The 21,526-nt window shown below is 30.8% G+C and overlaps 1 protein-coding gene across 1 annotated transcript in view; it reads left to right on the plus strand.

Annotated features, from left to right (window-relative positions):
• Nucleotides 1–1,478: 1,478 nt before the first annotated feature.
• The window catches only part of LOC123693533 (kinesin-like protein CG14535), a 267,034-nt gene continuing 246,986 nt past the window's right edge, over nt 1,479–21,526 (plus strand). The window contains exon 1 of the mRNA XM_045638690.1: nt 1,479–1,598. The gene's annotated coding sequence lies outside the window, so the exon portion shown is untranslated. The remainder of the gene's footprint in view (nt 1,599–21,526) is intronic.

Raw genomic sequence — 21,526 nt, forward strand, 5'->3', positions numbered from 1 at the left:
CCTTTATAATAATATCCTACACCATCTATACCAAAAAAAAATAAGTCTTCCTATAAAAGTGTTCCTAATAAGCTTTTTATTTAGAAATCACAGAAACAAAGGTTTTTTAAATGTTTCTTATGTAACTCGGATTTGTTTAAGAATTCCCCATGGTTTACTTGGATCTGTATAATTTAGTGCTTTACGACTAAAGAACACTTTAAACTGACATCGAAAGCCCTTTACCTAATCAATAAAATGACAATAATAACTTCTTAAAAATAAAACGAGAATTACGGCTTTCGATATCGATAATCGCCTGTGCACACTTAACGATTACACCCTGTACTTATATTTAAATACAATATAAAGTTTATTCTTTTTAATAATCAGACCAGACAGATAATATTGTGTATGTATTTTGATTATATTTTTAAATGAGTGATGAGAATATAATTTCCATGTTTTTTTGAACTGAAACTTCTTTAGGCGCGTTGAGAGTAAAATTTTAAATATATCATTTACGAAGATGCTAAATGTAATTATAAAATAAAATGAAATCAGTCTTTGAAATGCAGGTGTTTCATGTGTTCAAGACGACAGAATGACGTCTGTCCAGTCAGCTACATACAGAATATTAACATGCTAGACTCTACCATTCAGTGGGTTCACTGTGGTAATTGAATTTTTAAAGTTCCTAGTAATCAGTTCCTTGTTTCCTAGTTATCAGATATGATAAGACCACGTAGGCTTGGCAATAGAATTAATCACATTCCGAAAATCGCAAACAAACATTGGTCTCGATAATGGAAGGATTGTTCGAATCGATTTACTGAAAAAAGTTTGTCAATACATAATGGAGGATTCTTCTTGTATTGGCATGCAGTAAGTCGTGTAAGTTACACAGATTTTAATTATTATTTGAACTTGATTAGCCTCCGCTGCGATTAGGATAATATTGTGTACAAAACTGATAAAATGTTGAAAATCACAAAAATAATAGTAAATACCCGGATGGAGCCGGGATCAACAGCTAGTATACAATAATGGAAGATTGATGTAATCCTGGTTGAGAGATACATTGTTAATTTAGTTGATTGACACCTTCGGAATTCCTTTTAGATAATAAATAAATAAATAAACATGCAAGCTCTATTTATCAAGATGGATAATTTACCCTTGCTTTAAAAAGTATGCACGAAATATATTTTTAGAAATACCATTGAAATATTGCATTTTTAGGCCTTCCCTTGTGTTTTTTAGAGAACTCTATTAAAAAAAATAAAAGAATATTGTTTGAAGTTTACTTAAGCTCATTAAAAAATCTGGTTATATGTTTATCAATTTTATAAAACTTATTTGCTTTGCTTCAAAAGCACCTAATTCGAAATCATTTTTTTTTTCATAAAGCTTCCTGTATAAAGTTCCTATATCCCGATTCCCGTATCCTTTTTCCCGCGAAACTGGCAAGTGGCATAGTGCTCGCGCGCTTTGCACGAAGCGGACGTGTGTTCGGTTCAAAGTTTGAACTTGCGTGTCGTATTTCGCGGTATTGTTTACGATGATTTTTTAAATTGTGGGTGGTGTTTGGGACTGATTGAGGTTTTATGTATTGATGAGTAAGTATTTTTTATTAATAAAATACTCAGATACGTTTTAATAGTTTTCTGTGTAAATTTTCTTGCATTTGCAATGATAGAGTTTTCTGTACTAATAAAACTCTACAAATATTTTTTTATTATTTTCTAAGCTTTTATTATAAAAAATGTCGTCTATAAAATAAAATGATATACCTATGTATGTGGAAATAGGAATGTAATTAGTACCAAATTAAATTCTGATAACGTAAAAATACACAATTGACTGTGTTATTGCCGTTTTTCTGAATATATTAGATTATTGCTCTATTTTTCACTATAAAATATAAATATATTATTTTATTAAAGCTTAAATTCATTAATTTCACATTAATCGACTCCTAACGTAAATACTATATTCTACAATATTTACAATTCTAAAACACAGACTTACAGGTATATATAGATACCTCGAATATCTAGAGAGAGCCTGGATTATCCGTCAGCGAGCTTTTATGGATAAAGCCGTCAAAGGAATCTGGGAAAATTATTAAGTATTAAATTAATTATTAATTTTTAACACAATTATTTTCTTGGTCGGGAAAACATTATGGTATTTTTTATTTCGTGATTTAGAAAAATGTAATCTAAGAAAAAGTTATGTATTCAACACCGATAAGTGTGTTATTAATTAGATTAATAATTAAGATAATAAATGTAAGTATAATGTTTTCAATAAAAGGCATACAAATAATATTTAGTAAAATTTATTTCCAATCTTTAATTAAAATTCAAAATTAAATGCGTGTCGCGTTTAATTTATTGCATAAAGCTTTGCTTAAATTTCAATTTATTATGTTCTTCTGATCGATTTAATTTGATTTTATATTTGACCAAAAAGTAGATATCTAGACCGCGATTTTTAATTTGTCTCTGGGAACATAAAATAAACGCATAAAATAAACGACTCTACATATCAATGATCTATTTAAAAATGATCCTTATGAAACATTGACTAGACCTATTTACATGGGAAATCGTCAATTATTATTATAGCTTAACATTTTTACAAAAATCATTTTATTTGATTTCATATTTAAAGTATGTAACACCTGTGAAACAATTATTGTAAGTTCGTCAACTTCAACCAAAGATTTTACAAATTACCTGATTGATTTATGTTTATTTAAACCTTTATAACAATAATTTGAAATTTTGTTAACTGGAAGCAAATCTGTATAGTAAATAAAACAAAGCCCCAAGTACATTGTATTTGTTCAGATTTGTGAGGGAGTGCATGTGACGGCCCGCGAGGGTCGCGGCAGAGTAATCTATGGCTATTATTTTAAAACTGTATTTAATATATATTTTGCATGAAAACAGAAAAAAAATGTGTGCTATTTTTGTATAACTTTTACACCTAATCTTTTACTTTTATACCTAAGTAATATATTTTGTACTAGCTTTCCACCCGCGGCTTCGCCCGTGTTTTCAAAGAAAAACTCGCATAGTTCCACTTCCCGTGGGACTTCTAGGATAAAAACCTATTCTATGTGTTAATTCAAGTTACCCTCTTTATGTGTACTAAATTTCATTGCAATTGGTTCAGTAGTATTTAAGTGAAAGAGTAACAAACATACACATAGGTACATTCATCCTCACAAACTTTCGCATTCATAATATTAGTAGGATTCAAAAAGGATAATAAAAACGCTTTATTTAAACAGATTAGTTCGTAGGTTGATAGACTTTATTAGAAAAATATCTACTCTTACAAAATCTCTTGTCATAATGTTGGTCCTTGCTGAATTCCAAAATTACCCAAACTTCGGTTAAACTTTTTCGACGTTGACAAAAAATACCCAAAAATTTCCATATTGATCTGTGTGTGATTTGAGTAATTAATTCTAAGCATAATATAAAAAAATAAAACTTTAAAATCACATTAAAATTTATGTGCTGCACAATTTCTAATGCAAGTCTCTGTTCACACTTACTCTACAACAAACAATGCATGTTAGAAAAATCGATAAACAAAATATTCATTACCCTCTAAATTCTTATTGACCTTGCGTCCCAGGCTGGGGTTTGGGGCAGGTACACCCCTTGATGGCTTTATTACTGGTATTTATTAACCGACTGCAAAAAAGAGTATATCGAATTGATGCAAGTTCATCAATGTTTACGTTTGAAAGAGAAATTGAAATTAAAAAAAAAAATCTTACACTTATGAATGCATGTTCAGGTATTTCTCAAATGCACAAACCTTAGATCACAGATAATATTATATCGAATAAATTAATAACGAATGAATTTATATTGTGCATAAATTAGAACGGTGAATAGTTTTATTAATTGTTTAATATGCCTTTTTGTTAAATAGCTATAATTTGTTTATAGATTTAATTTAATTTAAGCTTATCTAATTTTGTAATCTATTCACGCTTAATTTGAAAGGCTTGCATGGTATTTAGTTTAGCTAGATTGACTTCCTCATTTCATAAACCATAGATGATTATTATTTTTCCTTAAAGTGTGTCAAAAAGTTTTCTACAAAAGTGACAGGAAATTATTAGTACCTGAAAGTTTAATAAATGATTTTAAAAGCGACTTTACTGTAGTACTATATTTTTCTTCAGCGACATTTCCTATTGACTCTTTCATAAAATAATGTCGAAGTTACACTTGACACTTATTTCAATTTAAACTATATCGGATAGGAATTGATTTCAATTTATCCTAGTGTGAAATATAACGTATGTGAATTTCATAGGAAAAGTTTACTTAGCTAGGAATTCAATAATTACCTATTAGAAAAATGCAATGCTTATAAACATTATGTATAATGTAAATCTCACTGACAACTATTAATTATTATTATTCTGTAAGTGAATTATGTTGTATACGAACTAACTTTATTAAGCAGTTTAAAATTTTGAAAAATTTACATTAAAAAAGTACCGCATACTTTATGCGAGCCGGGACGAGCAGCTATTCAATAATGCCAAAACAATTTGTTTTAACATTTTATCACAAATTCAATATAATTTTGATGTTAAGAGTTTAACCATATACTTAAGTATGATTTATTTTTCAACTTCTATGGGATTCAAGTATTTACATAGAATAGGCGTTTGAAATTGATTTGCGTAAATACGCTGTATCATATTTTAATACAAAAAAAGTATAAATCATTTAACGTAGCCGGAGTCGCGAGTTTAGGTATGTTTAAATAGAAGACTAGGTACAAAATAGGTATATAATATAGGTATCTCTTAAGTGTTATAACCCTCTGTCAACAGAAACACTCCAAATACTTGAAAACTAAGCAGTGGAAGGAGCTTGACTTGAATTTCTCGTTTTAAAAACATTATGGCGTTTAAAAAAATAGTTTTTTTCATAAAAAGTTAGGGTAATAAAATATTGAACCTCCTTCTCAGAGTGTGGTGTACCCAACGTAAATATACTATAGTCGGAAATCTTAATATATATAAATCTCGTGTCACAATGTTTGTCCTCAATGGACTCCTAAACCACTTAACCGATTATAATAAAATTCGCACACCATGTTGCAGTTCGATCCAACTTGAGAGATAGGATAGTTTAAATCTCAAATCGTTGAGAAAGCGGGCGAAGCCGCGGGCGGTAAGCTAGTCTTAATATATATAAATCTCGTGTCACAATGTTTGTCCTCAATGGACTCCTAAACCACTTAACCGATTATAATAAAATTCGCACACCATGTTGCAGTTCGATCCAACTTGAGAGATAGGATAGTTTAAATCTCAAATCGTTGAGAAAGCGGGCGAAGCCGCGGGCGGTAAGCTAGTAGGTATATCAATTTTAATGCAACTTCAAATAATTCATAGAAGAAATTATCAAACTATTTTGACTGGCGTAAACAGTTACTAAACTATAGGATGCCTAGTTCCCGTTCCTGTAAGATGTCCGGGATAAAAAGCCTATGTCTTATTCTGGGTCTTCAGCTAACTACATATACATACCAAATAAATTTCACGGTTTATAAGCATTTGCGTGAATGAGTAAAAACATACTTTCGCATTTATAATATGTGTACTTTATCTAGAGTCGCTATTCTAAAGCCTAAAGGCAATATAAGCAGAATTATAATCAATTAATGCAATATAATTTTTATAGCGCGTAAATAAACAATGAATATTAGATGTAATAATTATTATCCAATCTTAATATATATAAATCTCGTGTCACAATGTTTGTCCTCAATGGACTCCTAAACCACTTAACCGATTATAATAAAATTCGCACACCATGTGCAGTTCAATCCAACTTGAGAGATAGGATAGTTTAAATCTCAAATCGTTTTAGAGAAAGCGGGCGAAGCCGCGGGCGTTAAGCTAGTATTTTAATATATTGTATAACGTTTTCAAAAAGGGGCATGTCAAATACTCAGTTATAATACCACAAGAGCTTCAAAATTATCGGGTATTTTCCGATAGGTTCGTTGCAAACAAATGAAGGAGTCAAGTTTTTAGTCAAGGCTAAAAAATCACGAGCGCGAAGCGCGAGTGATTTTTCCTGAAAAACTTGACGACTTTATTTGTTTGCAGGGAACCTTGAGGGAAATGCCAGATAATTTTGAAGCTCGTGTGGTATTCGGGAGATTATTTTTCCGTCCCAAATGTCGGCCAATATAATTTCACAATTGAATTCAACCTGTCAGTTTGACGTCAACGACCAGAGAAAATTTTCAAAAAATTATCAGTATAATACCATGTAGGTTGTACCACGTGACGTCGAATGGTGCAATTCTATTGGTCGATATTTGGGTCGGAAAAATAATCCACGATATTTTACTATCAATGCAATATAACAGATACTTACACGATAATTAAAGACAGACAGACAATCGTCCCCATTTGTAATTAACTGCGCTTTAGACTCGACCCCACATAAAAGCTAAAAAGTTATTAATATTTCATTTCCGACCCTAGCTTTGGTCAAATATTGTACTTGATACTTATCCGAGAATTTGATATATTAAAATTGTTTTTCAGCGATTCCGATTTGGATATTTTTGTTATATTATCTGTCTCTATCTATCTGTCTCTATATTATCGTAGGTATACTAGCTGCGCCGCGCGGTTTCACCCGCGTGGCCCCGGTCCTATAAATCATCACACAATTTATTTATGGCATAAATGGGCTTTCTAACACCGAAAGATTTTTTAAAATCGGACCAGTAGTTCCCGAGATTCGCGCTTTCATACAAACAAACAAGCAAACTCTTCAGCTTTGTAATATTATTAGTATTAGTATAGATATTAAAACAGTGATGAAAAGTTGGAATTTATTAAAATCTGTATTTACCGACGTTTTAATCGCTTATAGTATTTTATTCATAGCAAAAAAAGAAAATTTAATGTAAAACAAGGATTAAATGCATTAATTTCATAAATTGAAAACATCTAATTTCTAAAATCATGCGTAAAATTGAACAAATAAAACTTATAACTGAATATTATCAGCAATTTCACGATTCCCTAGCATGCGTTTATTACATTTAACAACTGCATGAATGGTTTTTACTTTGAAATTATTTATAAAAATACATTTTTTTATTATCTTCAATTAATCTTTATTCAGAGACAGAAGTCTTGATTAATCAAAATTAATATTGTCACGCGAGTCTCGCATTTCCTGAGATAATTATCAATTTAATTGTGTATTTGACTTTTGTGTTTTAACTAAGATCAATGGTATTACTACTATGACTCATGAATTCACGTTTGGACAAAGATAAAAAATGTGAATGTCACCCAAATTATTATCTTAAACATAAGACTGATTTAACTGATATGTAGACCAAAAATTGCACGTGTTTGAAATGTTATATCTATTTAAAAATCCTAACGTCGCGTCGCTATAATCAATAGAGTAATAAGCATTTGCTGACATTTCTATTGTATATTTTACATAATTGATTTTCGCGATGCAACATAAATTTGTAAAAATCTGCAGAGGTGATATTTTCTTTATTTCTTTCTAATACGAAAACGACTTTGTATGTTATAATATGTAATGGACATTCTAAAATAACGTAAGAGAATACAGTCTACTACGACCATTGTTGGAATAAGCTGTCATAATACATAATATACTATGATGTATTTGCAGTCATAATAGATTTACCAGCTATAGATAGGCCTACATAATTCAAAGAAAATAATCAATAGAAATATTTTTGTAAAAATTAATCTTAAAATGTAAAATATAAACATGTTTATTTCGTACGTATATTTTGACAAAATATATGCTAAGCGGCGAGTTGCATGTTCGTGCGGTGTTAGCGATTTCACAGTGCGTTGTTTTTGACCATAGAATTATGAATTTATAGATTTTATTAAACAATTGGGTTTTTGCATATTATTTTAATCAGTAATGGTATCAATACGTATCTATGTATGAAAGCTTTCCGCCTGCGGCTTCGTCTGCGTTATTTTATATTATGTAGTGATAATGATGATGATGATTTTAATCGGTATATCAAAATGTAGTTTTAAATATTATGGCAGATATATTTTATCTTAACTGACCGTTAACTGAAGATTAAAACAAACCCTTCAAAAAGACTTATTAATAATTTAAACGTATAAGCTTGCGTTTTCAACCTTTTACTATTTACCCATAAGTACAACACCAATTTGAAAGATTTCTACGTCTGTCAGAATTTCCTATTGGCCATTTATATTTTTATAATAAAACTGGTCTATTATTCACAATACCTACGGTCTGAGTGACCCCTTGACAAACCACATCGGGAGCGAGACGAATTGCCTAGAACGAATTACTTTACGGGAAAGCTATTTCTTGGCGAAGTAAAATAGTTTTGTCGTAAACTTCAGAGGTGGTCTACAAAATGTTATAGTTGCGAAATGAAAGTAATATACTGATGTGGGGAATGGCCTGTTTTTGTTTGGACGTGTGTTTAATGGTTATTCATTTGTTTTATGATTTGTTTTGTAGGGATTACGGTTTCATTATGATTAGTCGTAACTCGTAGGTAAGTTAATCTGTGATAAAACGTTATTTTCTATAAGGGTTTATATTATATATGTTACAGTCAAAACCCTGAACCAGTCAATATCCTTATTGACCGGTAAAATTTTGACTGTAGCATATAAATATCTTCGGTGTAACAAAAAAATATACATTTACATTTTACACTCATTAAATGTCAACTATGAATATATTTTCCACATACTAAGATTGTATTTGCTTTAAACGGATCTTATTATTTAAAAATCATTTCAGCTTCTTACGTTTCTTATAGGATGTAGAAAATATTGTCACTAATTGGTTTCATATTACATAAACAAAATGCTATAAAATGCTTCCAATTTAAATTGTATGTAATATCTTGATGCATCTGAGGAAATGTCGCTTTTATTTTCTTTAAAGTGTAATGTGTCTGGGAGATGTCGTGGGACAGAGATGATATATAGGTTTTGTATAGCGCTATCTCTCTTAAAATTTTTGTAATTGAATCACATGAGTTGTATAGAATGTGGAAAACAGTATTACCTGACACATATAATTTTTCATTAACATTCTTAATTTCTTAGTCAAGAGTTATTCCTTTGTATAAAAATATATACCTATATAAGTAATCAAAAACTTGTAAATGCAATTAAACTATGTAGTTATTACCTAATTATAAAAAAGTTATTTCTTTAAATGCTAATTTCAAGTTTCAACCATAAAGTTTAACAGCCTCTACAAAAAGCGTATCATGAATTCGAGAATTTTAAATCTTTTATTCAAAGGACCTGTCTATATTTATTGAAGTCTATGCCAAATGGTGTTTCGTCCACACGCGTGCATTGATTCTTTACAAGGCCACAATGGATCCATTGAATCGTCTCAACAATGCTGGAGCTGTGTTTACACTGTGGAATTCCGAATTTCGCGCGACAGTTTGAAAACGGAACGCAAACATAGACATCGAATTGGTTTTTTTATTTTTATTTTTTTTCTTTAGTGGACAGGCAAAGGTGTATATGTAAAATCTGATTCACAGTGAATGTAATTTTAAGTGAAATAAATATTGTGTTGATAAGTAGAGACGTTTTCGCCACGCTTTATTTTATAATTGAACACTGAGTTAATTAAAATAAACAGTAATAATTCACGTGAATAAAAAAGTTGTTAGTGTAAATTACATCAATCTTTTACTCGTTTCACCAATCCGTTGATAGAAATTAATAATTTAGTTATAAAATCAATTTCGTCTCATGTTGCGTCTCATCGCGGAAAAGACCACAAAATTATATGAAAACCCTTTTAATAGTTACCTTATATATGTAAATCTATAAGCTTAATAAGTTCAGAGCATACCTAATTAAAACACTTAATGATAAAAAATCGATATGAACTTGCCCTATGCGATTTAACCCGTCAATCACTGCATTGTTACCAGCACTTACACAAAATACCCTCTAACTAAACATTGCCTCAAAATTGCTTTGTACGGTCGATATATTGAATTTTTAATACTTTTTAGAATCCCGATTGTTAATTTAAGGGATGTTAATAGAATTTGGTACATAAGGGTTGAGATTTTTTTCTGGGGTTTCATTTGATTGGGGTGGTCTATTGTTGCAAGTGTTATAGGTATTGGAACAAGGTTTTTTGAAGGTTCATTCGATTTTTATGTGTGTATTGAAAAAAGTGCTGAGGTTATTAATTGATGAATCGTCTAACGTTACATAGTTAATTTTCGTTAACTACAGATATATTTTAATTTCATAAATGATAAATCGTAACCAAAATAAATAAAAACAATCAGTCCAGTTGAAGTAACTTTAAAATAATATTAGATTGCGGTTGTAGAAGTGCAAACATTGTATTTCTAATGAATTTATAATAATATCTTATCACTTCAAAGGGGTACGATTCCTCAAAAGTCCATCTTTGGAACTGCAATGTAGAAGTCCGAAGTTATGAATTAATAAAATGATGAATGATGAAGATCTCGACCTCGCCTACTATACGTTGCATTTACGGCTTAATTATACGGGCGATGTTATATGAAAAAAAGCAATTTTAATACGGTTATTGTATCCACAAGAACAAACATGCAGGTCAAAGGTCTTGTTCATGCCGTTCACACAAGTGCGTGCTATTGTGCGCAGTGAACCGGTTAACATTTGTTAAAACATCTGGAAAGCGACTGAGTGAAAATTTTTAGTTTTTTTTATGAGCACTGTAAATGTTACAGTGGAGGTAACTGATGTTATGTTTTTATATGTTTGAGAAAGTGTTTGTTTTTGCTAATGTCCAGAACAGGGAAAGGTGGCACCTCCTCAAAAGGGTTTTCTTTTATTCTTTCCAGAAGGTCTCATCTTCTAAGTTTGTTAAATGTTGTAATAAGGTACTTTTCATTTTGGCGAAAATTGTGGATTCAAAAAGAACAAGTTTTTTTATTGACATACCTAATAGTTCAGGATACATCGCCCATTTTTGCAAGTGACTACTATCAAGCTGATTTTCCGTTTGTAGCTTTATTTTGATGAGACACCGAATAATTTCGTGTACGAAACTCTCGATTGTGGTAGCTAACAGAGATAACAAGGATAAAAAATTTTGATTGGTTCTCAAATATTTATTACGCAATTTGTAGGACAATATGTCTGTTGAATTATATAAACATTAACTAAGTGAAAACAAAAAAATCAGCTTGTTAGTAATCATTTATGATGACCTCGTTATCGATACAATTTGGAAAGGGGGACTCTTTGAACCAACCATAGATTTTTTAGGACAAATATTTTTTCGAATAATTTAGGTAATTATCTTGAGATTGAAAAAAAAAAAATTCAGTTAGTAATAAATATTTGAGAACCATCAAATCTGATAGTAGTCACTTGCAAAAATGGGCGATGTATCCTGAACTATAAATACTTGTTGTTATTTATTTTCAGGTTGAACAATAAAAATAATCAGTAATAATTAATCAAAAGCAACACAGATAGTTCACGTATAAACGATGTTGTAACCTTTTTATATAAATGTTGATAACAATAACCTTTCATGTTCATATTAAAACAGCACTTGTCATTCTAATTAAAATAGAAGAGAGTTCGTTATATCAATCACGAGAAGATTCCCGGGTTATTAGCATGTATGTGATAAAAACATACATATTCAATTAATTTGTTACCCGCCTGGCTAGGGTTGCCACCGCTTAGTTCTCACACAGTTTTCTAGAGGGTGGTAATGAAAATATTGAATTATCTTTTAACAAGACGGGAAATATTTGTTACTAATGGTATAAAGAAATTCGTAGGGTTTGTTATAGTAGGAATATAATTGCGAACTATAGTTGATAGTAGATAATAACCTGGGTAAAAAGTTAGGTGTATTTCTGTCTTATCTTAATTAAATTCGAGAAAAGTCATCAGCAAAACATTTTTTTTTTCGTTTTGTGTGACATAAATTTATTCATTCATAAATAATATACATTTACGTATACGATAAATGTTAAATTCTTTAAAAAGTAATTTATTACAGGAATGTTGAGTCATTCAAGCTTATCTACACATTTTGGATTTTGTGCCTTTTTCAAATATTTCATTTGATTGAAGTGTAAATAATGTGTAGAATAAATTATCTGTATTTGGGAAAGTGCAGATGTCATCACACCTCATAAATGTTGTATAAATAAAGTGCAAATGGTGATTGAATTTAGGGATAAATGGGGTATTTATTGTGAATGTAGGATATGTATACATTGAGATATTGCCATATATTGGGTGCATTTACGCATCAAATGTTTTAGAATAAATAAACAGTGATAATGCCTTGTTTTAACTAACTAACTACTTAGATATGTAAAAATGGTGAAGCGAAACTGTTTGACTCGATTGTGTGCAAGCTTAACTCACACTGAAAATATATAAGTCAAAAATATCAGGCAGCGAAAATCTTTCTCTACATATTTACTCTCCACCAATCAATTAATTAGTGTAAAAAAATAATTGAGAGCAAAAGGGTGTCGCATAAAACTCTATTTTGCTTAACTCTCGACTACATTCCTAATTAAATAAAGCTCTCACGCGTTATAATAATAGATGTATTGTAATTTTTTTTATTTCCCTTAACTGCCAGCCCTAGTTGTATCACAAGCATCGCTCACTACAGCAAGCTTGCGAGCTATTAAAATTTTATTTGTCAAAGGAATTTAAACTCTACTTTCACAACATAAAGTTAAATTTAAATGTGGGGGAAAAATTTTTAAAGTAGATTAACAGCTCGTTCGGTTACATTGACGTTTCGGAGAGCCATTTACATCGCCGCACTAATAGGTATTGCTAAAGTTATTTTAAATCCTTTGTTTCTTTAATTAATTTGTGCGATAAATTTGCATTTTTATTTTATTTATGTTTTAAAGTTCTTTATGCACTTGGCTGGAGAATTTATACATACATTTTAAGTAGCTTTTGCAATGATTTTTAAATTGATAAAGTTCCTACAAAACTTAACATTTTCTTTAGCTTTTCATATCGTATACATAGGCACATATTTCTATACATAGTAAAGAATTGATTTAATATAGACTGGCGGTATGTTTCTTAAATAAAAAAAAGTTGTGTTTACATGGCATAATTAATTAATACGCATAATAAACTAATTAACAATGAGTAAGTAGCGTACATAGCCGGTCATAATTAATATCAGTAGTACAGTTAGGCAAAGTTTTAGTGGCTTCATACTTCTCTAATTTAATTCAACACTAAAATGAGGAAATTAGCGAGTTTTCACAACTTTGCTTATGAGCTTTGAGACTTTAATTTTTGTTCAGTTCATACGTGATTATTTGCTCTTATTGTGTGGTTGTTTAAGAACTTATTACTAGGTTGTTTTAGAAATATATTAGCAAAAATTATATATTATTTTACTTGGCTCTCTCGTATAATATAGATGTAATATAGATTTTTTTAAAGTTATGTTTATTAACCTCTAGCGGGGTTCGAACTCAGACTTTCATCCCTATTACTTGGACCTAATCGTGTTTATGTAAGTTTTAATATATTTATTTGTTATTTAACAAATTCATACAGAAAAATAACAGAGAATCGTTATTTAACCGTCGTTTTTCGCTCAACCACACCTCGATTAACTAGGCCATACACGTTGATTTAAAAATATCTCTCTAATAGGAGGATTTCTGATTAAAACGCTGGTAATTACTAGAGCTATGTAAACAATGCCTCCAGAATATTCTCACGGAAACACGCCACGTGGTTAGTGTTAAACTGTAGGTTTATCTTTACGCGCCTTTGATTCCACCGGTATATATCATTTCGATTTCTGGAATATCAATCAATCGGGTGTAGGGCTGCTACATTGAGGTTTTTAGTCGATTATGAGTTTTCAATTACTTCAGTAGGGATGTTGCTTTTGTAAATCTAGATTATGAGATGTTAATGAGCTAGATATAAATATTGGACATATTTTCCGTCCTATAGTTCATTTATTTATTATTTTCTTCATTTTTCATTTTTTTTTGTTAACTTATGAGTCTTATGTATATAAAATAAAAAGTTATTTGAACATATGCAAATAAGTCTTTACTCAATTATTGCACTACAATTAAGGGCTTTCATAAAATAAGAGCCGCGTAAATAAAATAATAAGACAATGTAAAACAAATATTTAAAATTAGCTCCTAATCAAACTCACACAAAGGTGTCTATTTGTTATTATAACCGTAGAAACTCCTGTGTTTATATGAATGTAACTCCATAAAGGTGTAAGAATAACAGCGGAGTCGTTGAACCGCTTTGTAGATCGACCGACGTGATCGAAAAAACTAGAAACAGATGTTTATTTCATGAAATAATAAAATAGGGTAATGTTACAGGATATCTATAATTATTCTTGTGGGAAAATACGTTAGAGAAAGTATCTTTTGTCTATTGCAATAATTCTATTGTGTTTTGCCTTTATTAATAAACGAAACAGCTTCACTACATAGTATAAAACAAAGTCGCTTTCTCTGTCCCTATGTCCCTTTGTATGCTTAAATGTTTCAAACTACGCAACGGATTTTGATGCGGTTTTTTTTAATAGATAGAATGATTCAAGAGGAAGGTTTAAGTATATAATTTATTTGGTTTTAGACAGAGCGGGCGAAGCCGCGGGCGGTAAGCTAGTTTATAAATAAAATGGCTGTGCCCTACGGTTTTACCCGCATTGCTCCGCTCCTGTTGGCCTTAGCGTGATTATATTATATAGGTAGGTAGTCTATAATATAGCCTAGCCTATCCTTCCGCGATAATCGGGCTTTCTAACTCCAAAATAATTTTTCAAATCGGACGAGTAGTTCCTGAGATTAGCGCGTCCAAACAAACAACAAGCTTTATAATATTAGTATAGATATTGGAACAAAATTTTTCGCAACAAAATGCACTAGTCATTCAACCACGTTTATTTTGCAAGCGTATTCTCAAATTTCCAATAACAGACGTAAAATATCTAATTCCATTCCCATTCAAATCATTTTAACGTTTCATTGTTTTCAACCTGTGTTTTCAACAAAGAGCAAAAGCAAATACTGGTACAATTGAATAAATTTAAAGTTAGTTCGACCATTTCTGCTGACGTTACAATTTTAGCATCGGCATGAATATTAACTCATTCCTATGTTCATTATTGATTTCCATGCTATATTTGCTGACGCTACACATCCCCTAGTGTTGATTTTTTAAGCAAATAATAGAGTTTCGCTTATCGACAGCCTAAACAAATAAGGGGCTATTTGCAAGCTAAAAAGCTCGAAATGCATTACAACTGAGGGGCTTATTTTGGAATCAATCGATAATTGTGACACATATTTTATGACACAAAATGTCATTGATTTATCTTTAACTTCAAAATTTTCGTATTAATTATAAAGATGAGCGTTTACAAACTTCATATTTATTGTTGTTACACAACTACTGTCATTAACAACTTATTAAAACGTACCGTATTATGAAATATATTCCGCCATGTTGAATTATTACATTTAATTAATAGAAGACATGTAATTAGACATTCATAAACCTTAAGAGGTCGCGTCAACAGTGACATTGAAAGGAGCACATTTTATTCACTGCCCCTTAATTAAAAATTCTCGAGGTATCTGAAAATAGTATGTTCCGTGTAAATAATTACTACATTAAGCTGAAGTTACACAAGTTTTTTATTATTTAGTAAAGAATGTTTACAATTCTAGATTTTGCCAATTAAGTTAAAAACTCTTCAAATTTGTAAATTAGGAACGTTGCGTCATGTGTTCAAGAAACTGTATATGGCATGTATTCATAGAAAATGTATTTTCTTCATGTTTATAATTACATAGTTTTTCTGTCAAAATATTTTTTTTTTAATAATGTTTAAAAAAATATTATTATTGACATAATATGCCGTCAAATTGTATTTTATCATGAGATCATTAATAGTTGTGCTGAAATATAGGTAAGAAATTAAAATGAACATTGCTTTAATTTATATAAAATAGCGAACGATTAGAGAATAGAACGTTTAATATCTCTGTGTGTGTATCAAATTAATTGCTCTTAGGTATCAAATAATTTACCACCGCGACTGACGCACACATACACACTATCTAGACACTAGTGCTAATATTTTAAACAAATGTTTACTGCTAGGGTATGCAATTTGTTAGCAAACACAATAAGGAAATAAGTATGAACAGGTGTATAGAAATAAATTAAAATGTTAGTACCAATCATTATAATAATTTTACTGGTAGCTATTTACCCGCAGTCAGAGAATTCCTTTCGAATTGAGATGTGTAGATGACCGCAGTAAAAAGTAGCAAAATATGTCAATCTCTAGCCGACGCAAAAATCATAAGTATCTTTAAGTCGATCCGTTGCGACGTGAAAGACTGACAAACAAAGTACCTACATATTAATTATTTATTACGTATTAATAAATATTAGCAAGGATTGTACCTATTACAAACGAACAGCTTTCAATTCGCCTCTGCAATTTATTCCCTACGTAACACCTACTACGATTTAAAAACACACAATTGAAAATTTTAATTTATCTCAATTCATATTAAAGTCGTCAGAATAAGAAATATCGCAGAGCAATCTTACGGCACTTAGCAATGCTCAAAAGGCTGATGTTATCACCCCGAGATGACTCGTTGCATCTTGTACGTGCATCTTTTCAGACGTTTTGAACTGTATTCAGCTTTTAATATTAATTTGTTACAATTTTTTTGTGAAACGGTTTTGTGACGAATGTAAGACGATTGCAGTGTTTCGCATAAGATTTTTTTTCAATGAAGAGATACCTAATTGTTCAGATAATATGATTATGATTGTTTGTTTAGAATTTAGATTAATGTAGGAAGGAAATTGAAATGTATGTCTGTGTATTTTAGAAAAGTTACCTATTGAGAAAAGTTTTTAAATCGACTGTGTAAGGGTTAATGTCTTTCAAGCTAGTATATTATAATACTAGTATGTAGGTACCTAATATTATGGATTCGTATATTTATATGTTACGTTCCTATGAAAAAGGGGTTGATGCATTTTAGCATAAAACGTCTCTATTGTGAGAGTAACACTGGATATAAAACATAAAAGTAGTCCATTTGTAGCTTTACGACCTCGATTACTTTTTCATCGAAATATATATTGATCAACTAGTAGCAAAAGAAATGATTTTTATAGCAGATTACAATGAAAATTGTAACGTATTTTAACTCTATATTATCGATAGGTATTGGATTAAAGAAATAAGAGACTTACCTAATCGAAGTTTTATTTTAATTTAATAAAAACTTCTTTCAGTAATTTCTATAAAAAAAATTCTATCACTAAACGGGGTTCGAACCCGAATTATACCTAAAGTATGAGCTGTGCCCCGTGGTTTTACCCGCAATGCTCCACTCCTATAATTGATGATAGCATGTTGGTCATTTCAGATAAGCGCGTATAAACAAACAAACAAACTCTTCAGCTTTATAAAAACTATTTAGTTTTATAGCATAAACAACTTTATTTGGTATACAATTATTAAACAGTTTTTCATTGTTTTTACAGGCCATTAATTAACATCCACGTTTAGCAGATAATTATTAAGAGTCACTCCGTAGGCGTGGTTCCGCATAATGATGCTTCACTTGATTGGACATTATACTGTTAAATAATGAAGGGTTTGTAAACAGGTAGGAAGGATTATGAATAATTCGATATTTATGTACAAATAGAGCTATTATAGGATACTAGCTACTCGCCCACGGCTTCGCCCGCTTTGTCTAAAACCTAATAAATTATATACTAAAACCTTCCTCTTGAATCACTTTATTTATTTAAAAAAACCGCATCAAAATCCGTTGCGTAGTTTTAAAGATTTAAGCATACAAAGGGACAAAGGGACATAGAGACATAATAGGACAGAGAAAGCGAGTTTGTTTTATACTATGTAGTGATTTTTGAAAGTAATAAAGTTATTCAAGTGACAAGCTTTTAAATATTAGCATATGAAGAATGAAAGTAGAGATTTAGGATATTATCTTTTTCGACGTGGTTACCTGGTAGAGATCACTGCACAGTGATAGGCCGCCATGGCGCTATATACCTACATTGTTTATTATATCACATTGTTTTTCTAAATGAGTAAATAAATATGATAAGTTTAAACTGAATTACCTATTTAATGAAATCCTTTACATTTTTCTTACTGATAAAACCATTTACGCGAGTGAAGCCAGGGTCCGCAACTAGTATTAAAACATATAAAATCTCCACGTCTGGCAGAATGCAAATACGATACCGTGGGTTTGATTGCCAATCGCGGGCTTCTTATAAAACTCCAATAAAGTCGTTAAATGAGATTCAGGAATTTTCTATTCAATGGAATTGCATCTAATTCCCTTTTCTTCCGTCCCTTTCGTGTAGGTAGAGATAGAAGGGGACGGGGAATCAATTGCTGAATGGTAATTATCGTGAAAGTTATTTCAGTTATATTTTAAGTTTAAATGAATTTACTAGAATCAGGTGTTAAGGGTATAAAGGTATTTACAGAATTTAAGTTTTACTAAGGGACTAGCAGACGTTTAACACTCACAAAGTAAATAGGTAAACGAATAAATACTTTACCTAATATTTATATTTTTTAGCTATCAGCCAGTGAAATTGTCGAGAAATTTAGTCAATTCGTTTCAGAGATTAGCCGGATTGAATGTATATAAAAAATTTAATTCATTTGTCTTTGAAAAGTACATTAAACAGTACAATTTCACAACTTGCTGTGTACCCCGACTTCGCCTGTGCGTATACATTCGAAGATTGTTAGTATCAACTCAGGCTTTGTGGGCTCATGCACAAGGCTTTGCTGAAGATCATCACATGATCAAATACATAGTTTACGATTCTATAAATGCTTTTAATACAGATAAACATGCGTTACAGAAATTGAATTAAAATAAACCTCATTTGCAACTCATTGAAGCGTAAAATAGATAATTAACAGCGCAAAATCCGTAAAAGCACCATTTTTTCATTACACACAAGTACTTCGTAGCTAACAGCTTTCAAAAACATCACAATGGTTACACCAAGTATATAACGCAATAAGCTAAAAATTGCGTGGAATTCAGTCGCAGCTACATTCACGATTCAACTACTCGACTCCTTTGACACCTCGGCCATTAAGAGATGAATTTGTAATGAGGCGGTATCTAGTTAACATGACGCCTAATGATACAATTTGCGAGGATTGATTTTGTGAATGGTGGTGGAATATTTTTGAAGAGTTATTGGAGCGTAGATTTTTTGTATTTTTAATATGTACGCAGCAACAGAAGAAATATTGTTGGCAAGTTTTAAAAAATTACAACGTGGATGATTTACAAAATTTGGTCGTATTACAGAGATATGAATTAAAAATTATCTATTTACAACAAACGTTTGTTGAGAAATCATATATTTATTAATTGTTTAGGATATGTAAATAATGTATAAAATAGAGAATGATTTATTAATATAAAGCAATTTGCTAAGCAAAATACAAAATTGGACAAAATAAATATGGTCCAAAAATTTTAATAGCATATCTATAGATTCTTCTAGAACTAAGTATGAAATCTTAATTAACTCGGACCATAAACGTAACTACATATTATATAACATATCAAAACGTTTATAACCTGTGTTTATAACCTAGATAAATTTCTAGAAATCTAGTATACCTATTTATTTGCACCTAAAGTTACAAACTCGTGAAGTTCAGACAACGCCAAGTCAAGATTGTGCCCGCTCTACATTCACGAAGTTTTAAATTAAACTGCCGAATTCATCAAAACTAACCCACTGCGAATACTAATAGTAACTTTAACAGTTGTTGTATGAGTTGTTTTTGTAAGGTATACTGTTTATGGAAAAGTTCTGTTTAATGTACATACGTATCTTTTTATCTTGTTAATTTGTCGTTACGTTTACTAGCTGTGCCCCGCGGTTTTACCGGCAGTGCTCAGCTCCTGTTGGTCTTGGCGTGATGATAATATATTATAGTCTATTACCTTCCCCAACAAATGAGCTAACACCGAAATAATTTTTCAAATCGGACCAGCAGTCCCTGAGATTAGCGCATTCAGACAAACAAACTCTTCAGCTTTATAATATTAGTATAGATTGATTTAGATGAATTTTCTAAATACCTTTCAAATATTTTTATTTCTTTAGCAATATCGTATATATACAATATCCCAGACGTTCTATATAATAAGAAAAGCAAAATCCACCAGACTGCGAGGCTCAATAATGAAGCAACCCGACAATTCCAACCTTGTCTACCATTATTATCCAAGTTCTCCGAATTTTTAATTTTATTAGAGTTCATTGAACAGCAATTCTCGAACGCGTAGGCATACAGATTAAAAATTCCAAACGTTTGCAAATCGCATTTCGCGGCAAACGTTTACCACAGACTATACACTATACAGCGTCGAACGGAAAAGCTAGTCTGCTGTCTGTGGTACATCCCGAAGTGTCATTAGTGTATCAAACCTTCGTGCTCTGTACCTTCATACAATGTGAATACAATAGCGCAGACGTGTTAAAAACTTGCTTAATTAGTGACACAAAAATAGCCCTTAATTGAATGCGATACGGCGTAAAAATGTGTACATTGTTTGCTATTCAGTGTGGCGACTGCGTTTATTAGTCGTGAATAAATTGTGGATGACGTGACGTAATTAATGATGGAGATGTTAATTGAATTGTTTATAGTATTTCAATACATTGAATACTTAATGATTTATTGTTAACAAATAATTTACAGAAAGTTCATATAAATTTACAAATTCGTTATTTAAATAATAATAATGTTGAGTTTCGCTTTAATAAGAGAGCCAATAGAATCGGTAGACATAATTGTGTCTATGTATTGCTGCAATCTTCTGAAAAACTTCTGAAAATAACAAAAAATTGTGCACAGTTTTTTTTTTTCATTTGACAGACAAACATAAATAATTTATATAGTATTTCACGGTACAAACTCTATCTGCTATGCCTATTAGACTATGTGACCGATGTTTACCTAATATGTAGAACAAAATATTTATTTACAAGGGTAATAATGGGTAATAATCTATGCTTATTTTAAGAGAAGATATACTACAATTTTTTAATCATTCATTATCACGTACAGCTACGGTCCTACTAGATAGGGAGGCGAGGTAGCTAAATGACGTAATTCAACGGCGTCGTCGAGACTTATCAAAATCGAAAGAGAAAATAATTTCGAAAAGAAAAGCTTCTATGGTAAAAACCATTTAAGCGGTGGGTTTGGCGTGTACGGATTTTCAAAAATGTAAAAAAAAACAGTTACTTGGGCATTCTCGAGCGCGTCAGATATTCATACTACGTATGCCCCAAGTCCCTCTGATAACAACGGTATAC

Source organism: Colias croceus, chromosome 8, assembly GCF_905220415.1.
Source record: "Colias croceus chromosome 8, ilColCroc2.1".
Lineage (NCBI taxonomy): Eukaryota > Metazoa > Arthropoda > Insecta > Lepidoptera > Pieridae > Colias > Colias croceus.